At 42.5% G+C, this 13,690-nt stretch overlaps 1 long non-coding RNA gene across 1 annotated transcript; it reads left to right on the top strand.

The window, feature by feature from the left end:
- The first annotated feature begins 10,366 nt into the window (after positions 1-10,366).
- On the top strand, positions 10,367-11,076 carry LOC130174049 (uncharacterized). Its single transcript, XR_008828537.1, has 2 exons — positions 10,367-10,416; positions 10,666-11,076. It is a non-coding gene; the product is annotated as an uncharacterized LOC130174049 (long non-coding RNA).
- Positions 11,077-13,690: the final 2,614 nt, after the last annotated feature.

The raw sequence follows: 13,690 nt of genomic DNA on the forward strand, positions 1-13,690 counted from the left end.
TCCTGCTCCGGACGTCCACCTACAGCCGCGGACTAATGCAGCGTTTAATGTTCTCACTCAATCAGATCTCTCCGACTAATTGGTGAAGATGCTTTGACCCTGCAGACGCCTGAGACACACCATCATTCAAACTCCTTCACCACAAACTGTAGGATGTGTTAATACAGTTCCACAGTGTCTGTGTGTTCCCTCCCTCTGTGCTGGTGAAGAGGCTGATGAGTGTGGCCGCCTCAGGACTGTATTTCTGTTCTCACTTCGGGTCAGGAGCGCCGCTGCTCAGGTAACTGAGCCTGGAGGCAAAGCCTTCAGTTGAGCTCACCTTCACCGCGAGAGTGTAGACACAGACGGTTCATCCCACCCCCCCCGGGTAGACCCAGAAGACGCTGGAGGGGAATACGCTGTATATCCCATCCAGCCTGGGAACACTGCAGGATCCCCCAGGAGGAGCCGGAGGACGTGGCGGGGGAGGGGGGGAGGGGGGGGGGGGTGTCGCTGCCTCAGCTGCCTCTGATCCAGCTAAGTGGCAGAAAAATACATATTGGCTTTTTTTAAAGTTTGACTTTTATGATAAAAACACACACACACACACACACACAAAGTAATCAATGTACAAACATCCTGGAGGCCGTCGGGATGAAAGACTGATCGGCTTTGTCCCCCAGTCCAACCTCACGTCGATTCTTCCATTTCATCCCCCCACAAAAATCATTGCTACTGCTTTTCTTTAAAAACGACAATAGGCAGTGTTTGTTAAGATCCACCATTAAACCTCGACAGTCCCAGTTACTTTATTCCTCCCATTCGCTGGGAGGCTGAAGTCTGACGATCTTACAGGGTCACCAGAGACTACGACTCGATTCCTTTGACATTATTACCCATCATGCTCCTGGTGGGCGTTTACAGGAAGAAAAACTGTTTGAAATTATTATTATTATTATTATAATACACAAAAATCTTCATTATTTGCCCCTAAAATGACGAATGTAGTTGGACTTTATTTTGAAATTATTTTTCCTCCCTCATTTTCTTTCATGATTTTATTCCAACATTAGAAATGAGTCTTGCGGTGAATGAACTCCTGGCAGGTTTGTTCAGTCGCTCGTTCAGGGAAGCTAATTTGTGCTGTATTTACAGTCTGTGTTGTCAGGGTCACACTGCTGATAGACGTGGGGCAGGTTCTGCTTTAATAAATACAATTCAAAATGAATATTTTCGACTGATTGTGTGCACAGAGGGTCTGTCTGTGTAACAGGTTCCCCCATGGCTCGCCTTCTGCCAGACGCTCAGGCAGAGGGGCGTTGTCATGGAACCAATAAATTAGAAATGTGTCAGTTGTGAATTTCTCCTCGGAGCACTCAGAAAACGTGCACGTTGTGAGAGGAGATCAATAAGATGTTGCAAAAAAACCCGCATTTTAATTCTCGTCATTTTAACAAGCGAATCTGAATATTGGCAGGTGAGCCCAGGTACAGAGCACATCACTCATTCAGAGACGGCGGCCCGCCTCACCTGCCCGCCGGGTCTCTGCTCGCTCTCAGCTGGGCTTTTCATGTGTCGTGTTAAATAGCTGAACCCTCTTTGTGACCAATTAGGCTTCAAACAAAAGCGTTTGAGAGCCACGTCCGTTATTTGTTGATGCCCCACTTAGAGAGCGGAGAGACAATACTGTCCATTAGCACAAGGAAAAAATCAATACACCACAGATTAATGGGCTTTTTAATAGAGCACAATTATATTCAAATGTGTCTGGGTGTACCCTGCCGCTCTAAAAGGACTATTTAATTTCCTCTGTATAGACCACACAGTCACGAGTGTAATTATGTTGAGCAGAGGTCTTTCCACTGGTGGCACTTCTCCACTGACAGGCGTTACATCTGATCCTGGATCAATACGTTACCATTCAGGTTATCAGAGGAGGAATCGAAGGAGTGGGCTCCCAGTGAAAATGTAGATCTCTCATTAAAAAACAGAGAGAGAGAGAAAATAAAAACACAGACTGTCACACAGATGAGATGGAAGAAAGAAACACAGCAAAAAATAAAAGCTCAGGGACGGCTCGACGCGCCGTGACTCCGGTTAATTAGCGCGACGTTGAGGGAAGGAAGTGCCGCTGTACGGAGATTCAGACTGGACGTCCTGCTGTAGGACGAGGCGGAGACACCGGGCGGCCGGGTCGCCGAAGGCCACGTGTTTCAACTGACGCCAGTTTGGTAATGAGGGAGGATTTCTTCTGCTTTCTGCTGCTGCATGAGTTCGTACACGAGATGTGAGGAACAGCCAGAGGAGGGAAGCTCTGTCCTCCTGTATCTCAGGACAGTGCCGAGGAGCTTGGACTGGTTCTGCTCTTCTTTTCCTCCTCTACATTTCAGATGGAAACACCGCACTTCTCACCGCTCTCATCAACTGATTTTTTTCATTTCTTTTTTTGCATATAGCCGATAAAATAACATTTTTCATTGTATTTGTGTAAAACCGAAGTGGCTGTCGTTAAACACAAGCTTCGGCCATCGTTGTCTTTATAATACAAGAGTTTATAATTCGCCTCCTCGTCCTTCGCTGGACTGGCGCTAGCTCATTAGCATGCTAACTTCAGTAGAAGAAAAGACATGACAGAGACTTAAAAGTTCACACTGGTGTTGCTCTTAGTGAGTAAAGGAATGAAGCTTGATGCTGAACTCATGTTTCTTCTGTTAAGTAAACAGATGCTAATGCTAACGTTGGCTACGTAGCGTGACGACCACTCCACCGGGGCACTAGGTGTCTCTGCCTCTTTTCTTTGCTTGGTTGAATGCAGGGATCAGTCTGATGGATTTACTTTTGTTTATTGATTTTTAGTTATTTGTTGGCCTGCATCTTATTTTTCCTTTTTTAAAATAAATTATTTGATATTTACCAGCCAACTCGCGTCGTCTCTACTATTCGTTGTCCAGCCATTGAACCAGACTGTGACAGTAGCGATAGCAAAACTATTGCTAAATAATTAGCTCCTTTAAAAACAGCACATTTGACTGACAGCTCCTTTATATTTAAAAACTCCTCTGTTGTTGAACAGGCTGCTGAACAAACATCCACAGGGAGAGCTACACTGCTAATGTAGGTAAATAGCAGAAGGCTATGTAGCTAGCTAGCTGTAGGAAAATGGACAGCTTAAAAATGTTAAACCAATAGATGCTAAACATGATTTCGTACCACTGCTAACAAAACACTGATGACAGTGGCTGATCTTAAATGCATTCTGGGTAGACTGGCCAGCTGCACCTGAAGGGAGACACAAATCAAGACACCAGCCTGCAGGCCACGGCACAGCCAGAGGGCCGCCACACCGCCGACTCAGCTGCCAATCAAACGCAGAGCGTCCTGCCCACTCACAGGCTCAGAGATCACAGGAGCTTTTTTCTCTGTCAGTGATAAAAAAAAAACACTGTTGTGAAGATACTTTTATTCTAAGTGAAGCATCTGTTTATAAAATAAACTTGTCATTCCCGAGTTTCAGGGTTTGACGTGGAGAGCCTGAACGCACCGTGGATTCGGGTCTTCACGTCGTTAATCTGGGACACAATTAAAGGGACGTTTCTCCACTTTTCTCACCGCACTGCTTTATTATTTTAAGGCACAAGAAAGTAGTGTAGCACATTATGATAAATGTGTGCAGGGTGGGCAGGGCGAGTGTGCCGAGGGGAAGGTGGACCCACTCGAGCGTGACGGAAGGAAGCACGACGCACCACAAGTGCCACCGAGAAAAAAAGGAACACCTCCTCTACTCTGCTAGGAAAAATAATATCTTTTCAAACACACACACACACACACACACACACACACACACACAGTGTTATCGGTGGCACTGTGCTCCAGCAGAGGGCCAGTTATCTCAGAAATTAATGACAGCAATAAGCAGCAGCAGGAAGACGCAGGATGATTAGCAAAAGCAATCAGGCTCTTTATTAGATTTATAGGAACAAAGACGCAATTCAGTCTCCTGCAAAAAAACCTACAGGAAGACTAATGACTCATCTGTCCCCGAGCTTCAGTGACGAGCAGACACTAAACTCCAAGGAGACGCCCGGCTCGTGGAACAATACCGAGGAGAAAATTGTTTCAGGACGTGACGCTGGGAAAGTGGGAAATGCAAAAGGCTGTTTTTCTGTAGAAAATGGGTGTGATGGCTGAGTCAGCGAAAGGTGAGGAAACAGCAGGAGGAGAAAGGAAGAAGGAAGGAGTGAGGAGGGAAAAATAAAAGGGGGGGAGAAAGGAGAAAAAAACGGAAATAAAAAGCAGGGGAGAGTAAGACGACAGAACAAAGGGAGATAAACGTACAGAAAGAAAGAGGTGAAGAAAGAAGGTAAACAGAAATAAAACAAGGCAGGAAAGAAAAAAGAAATGAAGAGGTACACAAGAAACAAAAGTACAAAGCAAGAAAAAAAATGTCTTGTCTTCACATTTACAAGCTGCAAGGTGCAACATGTAAAGAAGCTTTGGAGTTGTTGGAGAGTTTTATTTATTAAATTTTTCTTTTAACGAGGACGCCGCGACTTTTTCCTCTTCTTTCACTCTTGTGTCTAAAAAGCATAAATTATCCACAACATCCCTGGGTTGAATCTGAATGGGAAGCTCCTCTGCGAGTCCCCGTCCTGTCTGAATAAACAGGAGGCAGCGCTCGTGCTTCTGCTTGAATGCGAAGAGCCACATTCACTTTCACGCTGTGTTTAATAAGAATAAGTAATAATAATATTTTAGTTGTAAGTGCCTTTCAAGACACCCAAGGACACTTTACACAAACACATCCAGAACATAATCAAGATAAAAAACAGCAGCAGCAACAATGAAGTAAATATATAGAAGTAAAACGATTTAATATATAAAATAAAACTATTTGTCATTTGTCAATCTTTTTGCTTTGACACTTTTGGATTCTTTCTGATTGTTTTGGATTTGATTTATTTCCCGCTTTATTTTGTAATTACTTCCTTTGTGTTTCTTGCGGTTGTTTTACTTCCTGTCTTTGTCCCGTTTCCCTCCTTGTAGATGGTCTGCTCGGCCCTAACGTGTTTCACCTGTGTTCCACTTGTCTTTGTCAGTTTGTCTGTTGAGTTTCTCTGATGTTCCCCTTGATTATTCCTGAGTTTTGTTCCTTTAAGCTTTTGGACTTTTGTGCTAATTAAAGCTCCGTCTTTCCACCTTTTTGTTGTCGTTGCATTTTGGCTCCTACTTTCCGTGACATACGAAGCACCAGCCTGAACAAAGAGGCGCCAAACCATGGAGAGATTTGTAGAAGAGGAGAAGTACTTTATTATAAATGTAGTATTTAACTGTGAGACTACTGAAGTGTGGGGGGGGTGATGTGTTCGCAGGACCGTGCAGGTACAATAACACACAACGATAAAGCTGTGAATGAGACTGGGCGTCAAAGAGAGGGGCGTCGTCTAGAAATGTTCAGCCACCTGTTGTATAGACTTTTCAATCAGTCCGTTAATGAGCCAACAGACACTGTGTGTGTGTGTGTGTGTGCGTGTGTGTGTGTGTGTGTGTGTGTGTGTTGACTCCTGTTGCTTCAGAAACTTGCCGTTTGATTTCCTCTCAGAGAGTCGGTGTCTGCAGTCGGGCGGTTTTGAGGAGTGAATATTCATTAAATCCTCGGTGGAGAGCGAGCGGAGGAGCGCTGATATTCGCCTTAAATCAGCTGCTGTCTGCTTTACAAATTGCCGGCCTTCCTCTCTCACGTAATTGGCCAGTTTCAATTAGCGGCTGTCAGAGAAGACGACTCGGCGGCCGAGCGTTACACAAAATACTACAGCAGGAGTTTTAATGATCAAAATATGTTACTGCGGCGCCACACCATGGTAATGCTGTTTGCTTTCTGCTGTCACCTCCTCAAGAAAGCAATTATACTGGGCAGAAGTGTGTGTGTGTGTGTGTGTGTGTGTGTGTGTGTGTGTGTGTGTGTGTGTGTGTGAAGCTCAAAAATTAGCTATATACATTTTGAAGCGGCAGTAAATTAATTTTCACCACTAGGGGGCTGAAAAACTACAAAACACACAGACAGAATCACAGCTTTGATTTAGCATCAGCTTATCAAGGTGTTCTGGCTAACGAGTTAGCGAACAGCTGCTTCCACATCCAGCAGACAGGAGTGGTGTTTGTCTCCACCTGATGAATCACCGTGCTCCCTCTCGCTCTTTTAGCTCCGTGTTTGGTCTCCACCAGCTCCTGAGGGAAACATACGGTGGCTGATGAGGGCAAATGAACTGCAAATACAGAAACAATACCCAAAACAAATGCACAAAGAGAGAAAAAAAAGCTGCATATCCAGACAACACAACGGAAGAGCTCCAGGCCTCTAGGGGTAGCTCTAAGTGACGCAGCCGCCACGCAAAGCTCTGACCTTCTACATTGAGTTTGCCTTGACTTTTGTTTACCCTTATTCACAGCAACACACACACACACACACACACACACACACACACAGAGAAAAAAATATGCCCTTCACCTATTTAATTATTGACATAGTATAATTGTAGCCTACAGCCCATGTCATGAGTACATGCGGCCTCCACTGTCTCCACATGCAGCTGCTAAAATGTATTAAAGATGTGTGTCAAATTCAGATTCAGTCTGTTGAAAACACAGTGAAAGATGTCAGTCGTGGTAAAAATAAGCGAGATGCCGAGTCTGTAGGTCGTGCCACGCAGAAAGTGTTCAGTGTCCCGTGTCAACATGGGCCCCGAAATGAAAACCAAGACGTCCTGCAGCCACCGTGCACACGCCACACAGCCAGTGTTTTCCCGCCTTACTCACTCACAACCAACATAAACAAGAGTAGTTGTTCTTGAGAGCAAATCCTGACTTCTCTTTCTTACTTGATTTTCTTTTTAAGATTCATTTTTTACTTTTCTATGGAAACTGATTTTATTAAAGTAACATAACATCCTTCCAGGAAATTATTAGTAGACAACAAACTCATAAAATAGGAACACAGAGTATTTTGTTATAGCTAGTTTTGTTAGCTTTGTTAGTCTGTTGTCAAACCTCAAAGGATAAAATAACAGTAAAAATGAGGATGGGCTCAGGTATTATTTTCCAATCTGATAGAAAGATGAAACCTGGGCAGAGCCTCTCAGCTCTCGGGGCCTCGGGGGCCTTGCTCATTGATACTTCAGTACGTCTCCTGATGGACACCTGGTGGCTGCAGCATTTCAACCCTTTGACTTATCTGCCGACGGACAGCTAAGTCTTCGGGGCCCAAACTCGCAGCATCCAGGGCGCCGTTTCTCCTTCTTTTGTGTTTTCATTTTGGGGCTGAAAGGAAGCTGTTGAAAGGCTCAGCTCCTCGCTCTAATCCCTGATAGCAGGTTTGTTTTCGTCCCTCGTCGCGAGTTTGTCTCCGTCTCGTCCTCCTGGCACACGTTAGCTGTGTACATCATTTGTTAGCGGCTGACTTAAATTCTATCTCTCCGTCCCAGGTGGCTTTGATCCGCCGCACACACTCCCTCATCTTCCCTCTTTCTCCTTCCCACTCTTACTCATTTTTTGTCTCTATTTTTTTTTTTTTTTTCCCACCTCATGTTGAAAGTTGCCAAACTCCTGTCCTGCACAGCTTTAAAGGAGAAGAGAAGGTGACAGGCAGCCGGGCATGAAAAGAGAGGGAATCAAAGCCAGTCCCTCCCACCGCTATCCACCGTCGTAATTCACTGCTGGAGAGGAAGCTCTGCCCAGATTCACATTTAGAGCAGAAAAGAAGAAGAAAAAGAATCTGCTGATTCCAGCCCAGCACCAGCAGCAGAATAAGAAGCCAGGAGGTCAAAGGTCAGAGGGAGGGAGAGAGGAGATCTAGACAAAACAGGGGCTCATCTGATCGTCTGATGTTGAGTTTTATATTTGATGTTGATCTATAGTTTAGTTTCATGACTACAGATTTTTACCACGTGATGCTCTGAACTGTAGTTTGACTTTTATACTGTTTCAACCCCACATTCGGATCTCTAAGAGTGTGTCATGATTTTTACGGGAGATAAAATAAAAAATCCGTAATCCATAAAGTTTGAGGACTGAAGTTTCATCCTGCTGCTTGAGTGAAATATTCCAAAGTCATTAAACTTCATCCTGTGGACACGAAGAGGCAGATCCTCTCTATCTGAAAGGCAAACACTCTCAGGTTTCACACACGAGCGCGCGCACACACACACACTCACACACACACACTCACACACACACACACACACACACACACACACACACACACACACACACACACACACACTGTGTTTGTGGAGGGAGATTGCAGACTGTCTTAATCTCACCAGGATAAACAGCATTAGTTAAATGATTTGGACGGTAAATATGAAGAAGAGAGACAGAGATTAACAGGTCTGACTCCACCTCCTGTCTGCCTCCTGACCAATCACAGCGCACCCAGAGTTTTACCTAAGTTTGCTTGATATTTATGTTTTGTATTTGTATTTTGTATATTGAAAACAATACCAAACAACGGTTATGTGGATCCTGAGCGGCTGTCTGATCGTATGTTCTCATGGTGTTCTTCATCCTCATCATCATTTTAAAAGTTCGGACAGGGTCAATACTGCAGCGACAGGTGGGTAATAAAGTAATACCCCTGCTCTTCAGTAATTAACCTCATTGTTCTGGCTTGTTAGCCGAAGGCAAACCACAGGAGCTGGTTCTGTGTACATAAACAGGATATTCAACAGCAGCAACACACTGGTCATTTATTATTTACACAGACAGCTGCAAATTACTTATAATGGTTCACTGGCAAATTCACACTATGAGTCATAACTCTGTGAAATCTGGACACACAGAGTTTATACATGATATTTTTAGAATCAGCATGATTTACGCTTTCTGGGGATCTCATTATTCCTGATGTCCCTTGCAAATAAATCTAGATAAAAGACGCTCTATATAAATCCAGAACTGCACTTACTATGGAAACGGTAATAGATAATTTGGCTACTGTTAATGGTGCGGATATGTCAAAAATGTACACAGATATTGGGCTCAAGTTGTTGCCTACAGTCTTACCATCGCTGGATCCATGACAACATTACGTCGGGAACCCACTGCCTGTGTTGTGTGTGTGCGCATGACGGCTGCGTCAGTGCTGCTGCAGCTCCGTCTCTCTACATACAGTTTGCAGGTTACAGGAATGTTGGAATTTCTTTTCATTATTAGTTAATTTCTGATTTATTTTGACAGAAAACGTCAGTAAAATGTCTCTGTCTCCACACGCAGCTGCTAAGATATAAAAATAAATAGAGTAATGGTGTATTATCAGTATTGCTCAGGCTCAGAACGTGCTGTCATCAAGGTGTTTACACAAAGATGCGTGTTGCAAACTTAAATGCAATGTCACACAAATGTAATATATGTACATATATTGAATTTCCATATATAACATATGTACATAGAAAATAAAAAGAGATGTAAAAATGATATATAGAATGATATTAGAAACTGGAATTGTTTCATATATTGACATATACTGTATGTCTAGCTCATACAAGTCTGTATGTTTATGTATGTATGCTTATATTGTAGACATGTTACATAAGTATATTAAATCCATCTCCAAACCCTGTCAATATATGTTTATATTATATACAGTGGGGTTCAAAAGTCTGAGACCAAGACGGACATATTTAAAAATAATTTATAAGAAATTAATAAAAGATTTCCTATAAATATAAATTTATGTTGTTTTAATAAACTTGCAAATATGAATTGAATATATAATGTTAACACATATGCTCACAACATACCCTATTAAAATTCATCATTAAGATATTTTTTAATATATGTACATATACAAATCTTATATTGGTATTTCATATATGTTATAAACGTATATCTTAATATGTCCAGTGGTTGTATATATGTGATAATGATATATCACTATGATATAGGGACGTATATGTCAAATATTACAATTCTGTACGTGGAGACTTTGATTTTAAAAAAACCTTCACTATCATTGTATTGTATGTCTGAATGTGGGAGTTAAAAAGCATCTGTCAGATCACAACAGAGCAGAATGCAAAATGTCTTTGTGGATGGGAATTAAATTTTCGGGCAGATCAACAGGTCGGCTGAAATACAGCAGGTTATCAGGCCTGTAATTAGTCCTCGGTGGAGAGACCAGCGAATGTTATATCATGAAAGTAGAAGCTGTTTGCCTGCTAACAAAGAGGCAGGTATCAGACAACCCGAGCACATAAAGCCGTAACTTTCTGCATGGTTAGACACCGCAATCTGCTTTTTGTGGCTGTTTTTAATTTGGTTGAATAAACCCTTTGATCCCGACAGGTGGAGGCTTCAGGATCCGCAGAGAGTGAAGTAAAATTAAAATGAGGTGTGGACCCTGATGCAAAGTGACGGTGATAGAGGACTGAGCGTCTCATGAAGGTACTTAATAAGGACCCGCATTAATCAATACCCACACAGCATCTAATCAATGAAGTAAATGTCAAAATAATCAGTAGTCATATCATCCAAACACTGAGCTCATGGGAGACCTATTGTTGAACAGCACACGGCTCAATAGCATCTCAGTGGGCTTTAAAGAAGTGAAACGTTCTCTACAGACTCTTTATGTTAATGTGTGTTTTTCTTTAATAACGTTGTATTTCTTTCTTCGCTCTCTACGTTGTGAAGAACAGAGTCGCGAAGGTCCGAGGTCACCGCATCTTTCAAAAACCACTTATGCCAAACAAGAAAGCACTTTTTTCCTGGGAAGGAGCTCGGCAACGTTCGTCCTTGGATCTGAAAACAAGCAGCTCATCAGCAGCGTCTTTGTTGAACATACAGTACACGGGAACAAACTCAGATGAAAGTGTACAGTTCTATAAGAAGATTCCTTAATTGTCACCTTTTGTGATGTGTGTATGTGAGTCTGTAATGTGTGTGTGCGTGTTTCGATGTTTATATGAGAGGTAATCTGTGGTTTGTTTATGGGATGGAGGGCAGCATGGTGGCGTGTACTGGCAGAGGGTGGAAAAGAAACTATAGTACATGTAACTTGAATATACTAATAATAATTATAATAAAAATATATAGTAAGAATGATATTTCACAAGTAATGTGATAATGATACTGTTTACATACGCAGACATGTGCGTGTAAATATACAGACAATCACCAGCTCTTGGTCCGAGCATGCTGCGTGCTGATTGGCTCAATTTACTCATTTACTCAAGACACTTTTCCTTCCTCTACATCGTCGGTCCATAAAAGTTTCAAAGTTCAACACCCGGCCCCTAAACACGTCCTACATCACTCTTATATTTGCTTATTTTTATTCACCACAGCTGAGACAGAGGGACAGCAAAAGAAAATGCTCATTAATGTGAACTTCCATCTCATACGGTGAAACTTATTGTCCGGTCGGTCACAGGAAACACATCACAGAAGACGAGGGCGCCGTGAGGTGAGGCGGCGAGCTGCCTCATCTCCTCCAATCTCTGCCATCCCTCTTCTGTCTTGTTTTCATTTATTTGTTTTTTATTCATTTTGTGTTTCTTCCCCTGTAAAGCGGCATTGGGTAGCTTGAAAGATGCTATAAAAAACAAGTTATTATTATTATTATTATTGTTATTTTTTTTTTAAAACAGGATGGAAATATGACATTTATCTCTGTTTAGCATCATCGCTCCTCACAGACCTGATGTTTCTGATGCTGCTTCATATTTTGGGGCGAAACTAAAAATAACAATCACGCGGATGGAGACGCACTTTCTAATGCAGGACGAGCTCCGTGCTGAGTGTGTCGACACATCGCGACCCGAAAGGAGCTAACGAGGCTAACTAGCTTCCGCTTCCAAAACGATGTTAACTATAAAATGTGTAAACGGCTTGTTCATAGTTTTTTCTCTCGAGTAGTAAAAAGTAGTGACACGGTGAACATCCCTCCCTGCACGACACTCCCGAGGTAATTACATAAGGAATTAAAAATGTAATCATAAACGTCCCGTGCAGCTGTTGACGCGTCCACCTCTCATCCGTACTGATTGTTAGTTAAGGTCCATCCCAGATGAGTCTGTTCATGTACGTGCTGCAGGCGATGTATCCACATAACATGAATAAAAAACACTGGTCAAATGTGCTGTTTCTCCTGCATAATCTGACTTTAATTAATATTGATGTGTGAAATAAGCCTCGCTCGCTTTACACAGAAAAAGTGAGGAGAATTCAAATTGATTAAAGGGGTAAAATGAGTTGATCTTCAACAGAGGAATGTAAAGCCCTTAATATTCCTTACAGTCCGTCCTTGATGATTAAGAGATTAACTTCATTTGGGGGTTTATTAGTGACCCGTCCTCACTTGTGTGTCACAGCATTTTTAAGCCACGTATATAAAGCTTGTTTATCGTTGGTTTATAGTTTTAGCATCGTAGAAGAAAACACAGAAGGAGCTTAAATGGTTTCATCTCACCCTGAAGTTTCTAAAAGAACGTCTGTGTAATGTCGTCACATGTCAGCCTGTGTATGTGCTTTTAAAATGTAAGACTGCAACTGTTAAAGCAGCGGAGAGACGACGCTGCGGTTAAACAATGTGGGCAGACGTGGACAGAAACTCGACATGAAAAGGCGGCATGAAAGCGACGAGAGGAGCTTAATTCATCAGAGCTGGATTTTCTTCAGCCGCTGCACATTCAGCCTGTCAACCTGCCGTCATTAGAAGTCAGCCCCTGATTGGGAGGCTCTTTTGAAAATCAGGAGCCTGTGATTATTCACTATCATTTAAAGGAAAAGACAAAAGCCTCCAGGCAGTTTTATTTCAAGATTGCGACAAGGTAAATTGTAGTTCTGAGCTCCGAGGGAAAAAAAAATGTCTCAGCGGGTTTGAAGAGTTTTGACATGTAGGAAAAAAGAAAAAGAAAAAAGAAAGAGTGGCAGCAATCTTTAAATTCTGACAGGTGAAGTAAGTGGAATAACTACTTCGCTGAGCGTGTCCTCTGATGATCAATCCATGTGCTTCAAAATGCACGTTGGAGTTTGAAGTTTACTGCGAACACACAGGAACAATCCTGCAGCAACAGCCCTCTCACCTGTGCTCCTGAGGTAGTTCTTCCTGGGGGGCGGGATGTCGGCCCACCTGTCCCGGTTCTCCCAGGATTGTTCTCGTTTTTGACTGACCAGGATTTTGGTGAAAATACACTTGTAATTTAGGATTTCATAGTTTCAACTGCTGTTCTGTTTCCTTCCTGGTTACGGTTGCCGTGTCCATAACAGGTAGCAGCATTGGAGAACTTTACTGGTTTGACTTATATTGAATCATTTACTTTGTGACCTGTTGTGCAGATGGACACACACACACACACACACACACACACACACACACACAAGAAACAAGATGGTGAACCGAACCTGCGGACCACGTTCCTAATGATAAGGAGTCATCATGGCCGCAGTGAGAGGACACACTGCGAGTGTTGGGGCGATCGTGCTGCCACAAGTGAGAGTTTTATTTTCTATTCATAATTTTCAGATGTTATGATCTTGGGTACAGAAATGTTTTACTCAGTTTTGATTCGGAAACTGTGACGTTTTATTTCACCAGTGAAGGGTGTAAGAATATTAGTACAGCTTAGTAACCACTTACAGACCGGTCCAATAATGGAAAACTAAATCCCAAATAAAGAACTTAAAGAAAGGATTCAAAGTCCGTGTTCTGATTCTA

This window comes from Seriola aureovittata, chromosome 8, assembly GCF_021018895.1.
Source record: "Seriola aureovittata isolate HTS-2021-v1 ecotype China chromosome 8, ASM2101889v1, whole genome shotgun sequence".
Classification (NCBI taxonomy): domain Eukaryota; kingdom Metazoa; phylum Chordata; class Actinopteri; order Carangiformes; family Carangidae; genus Seriola; species Seriola aureovittata.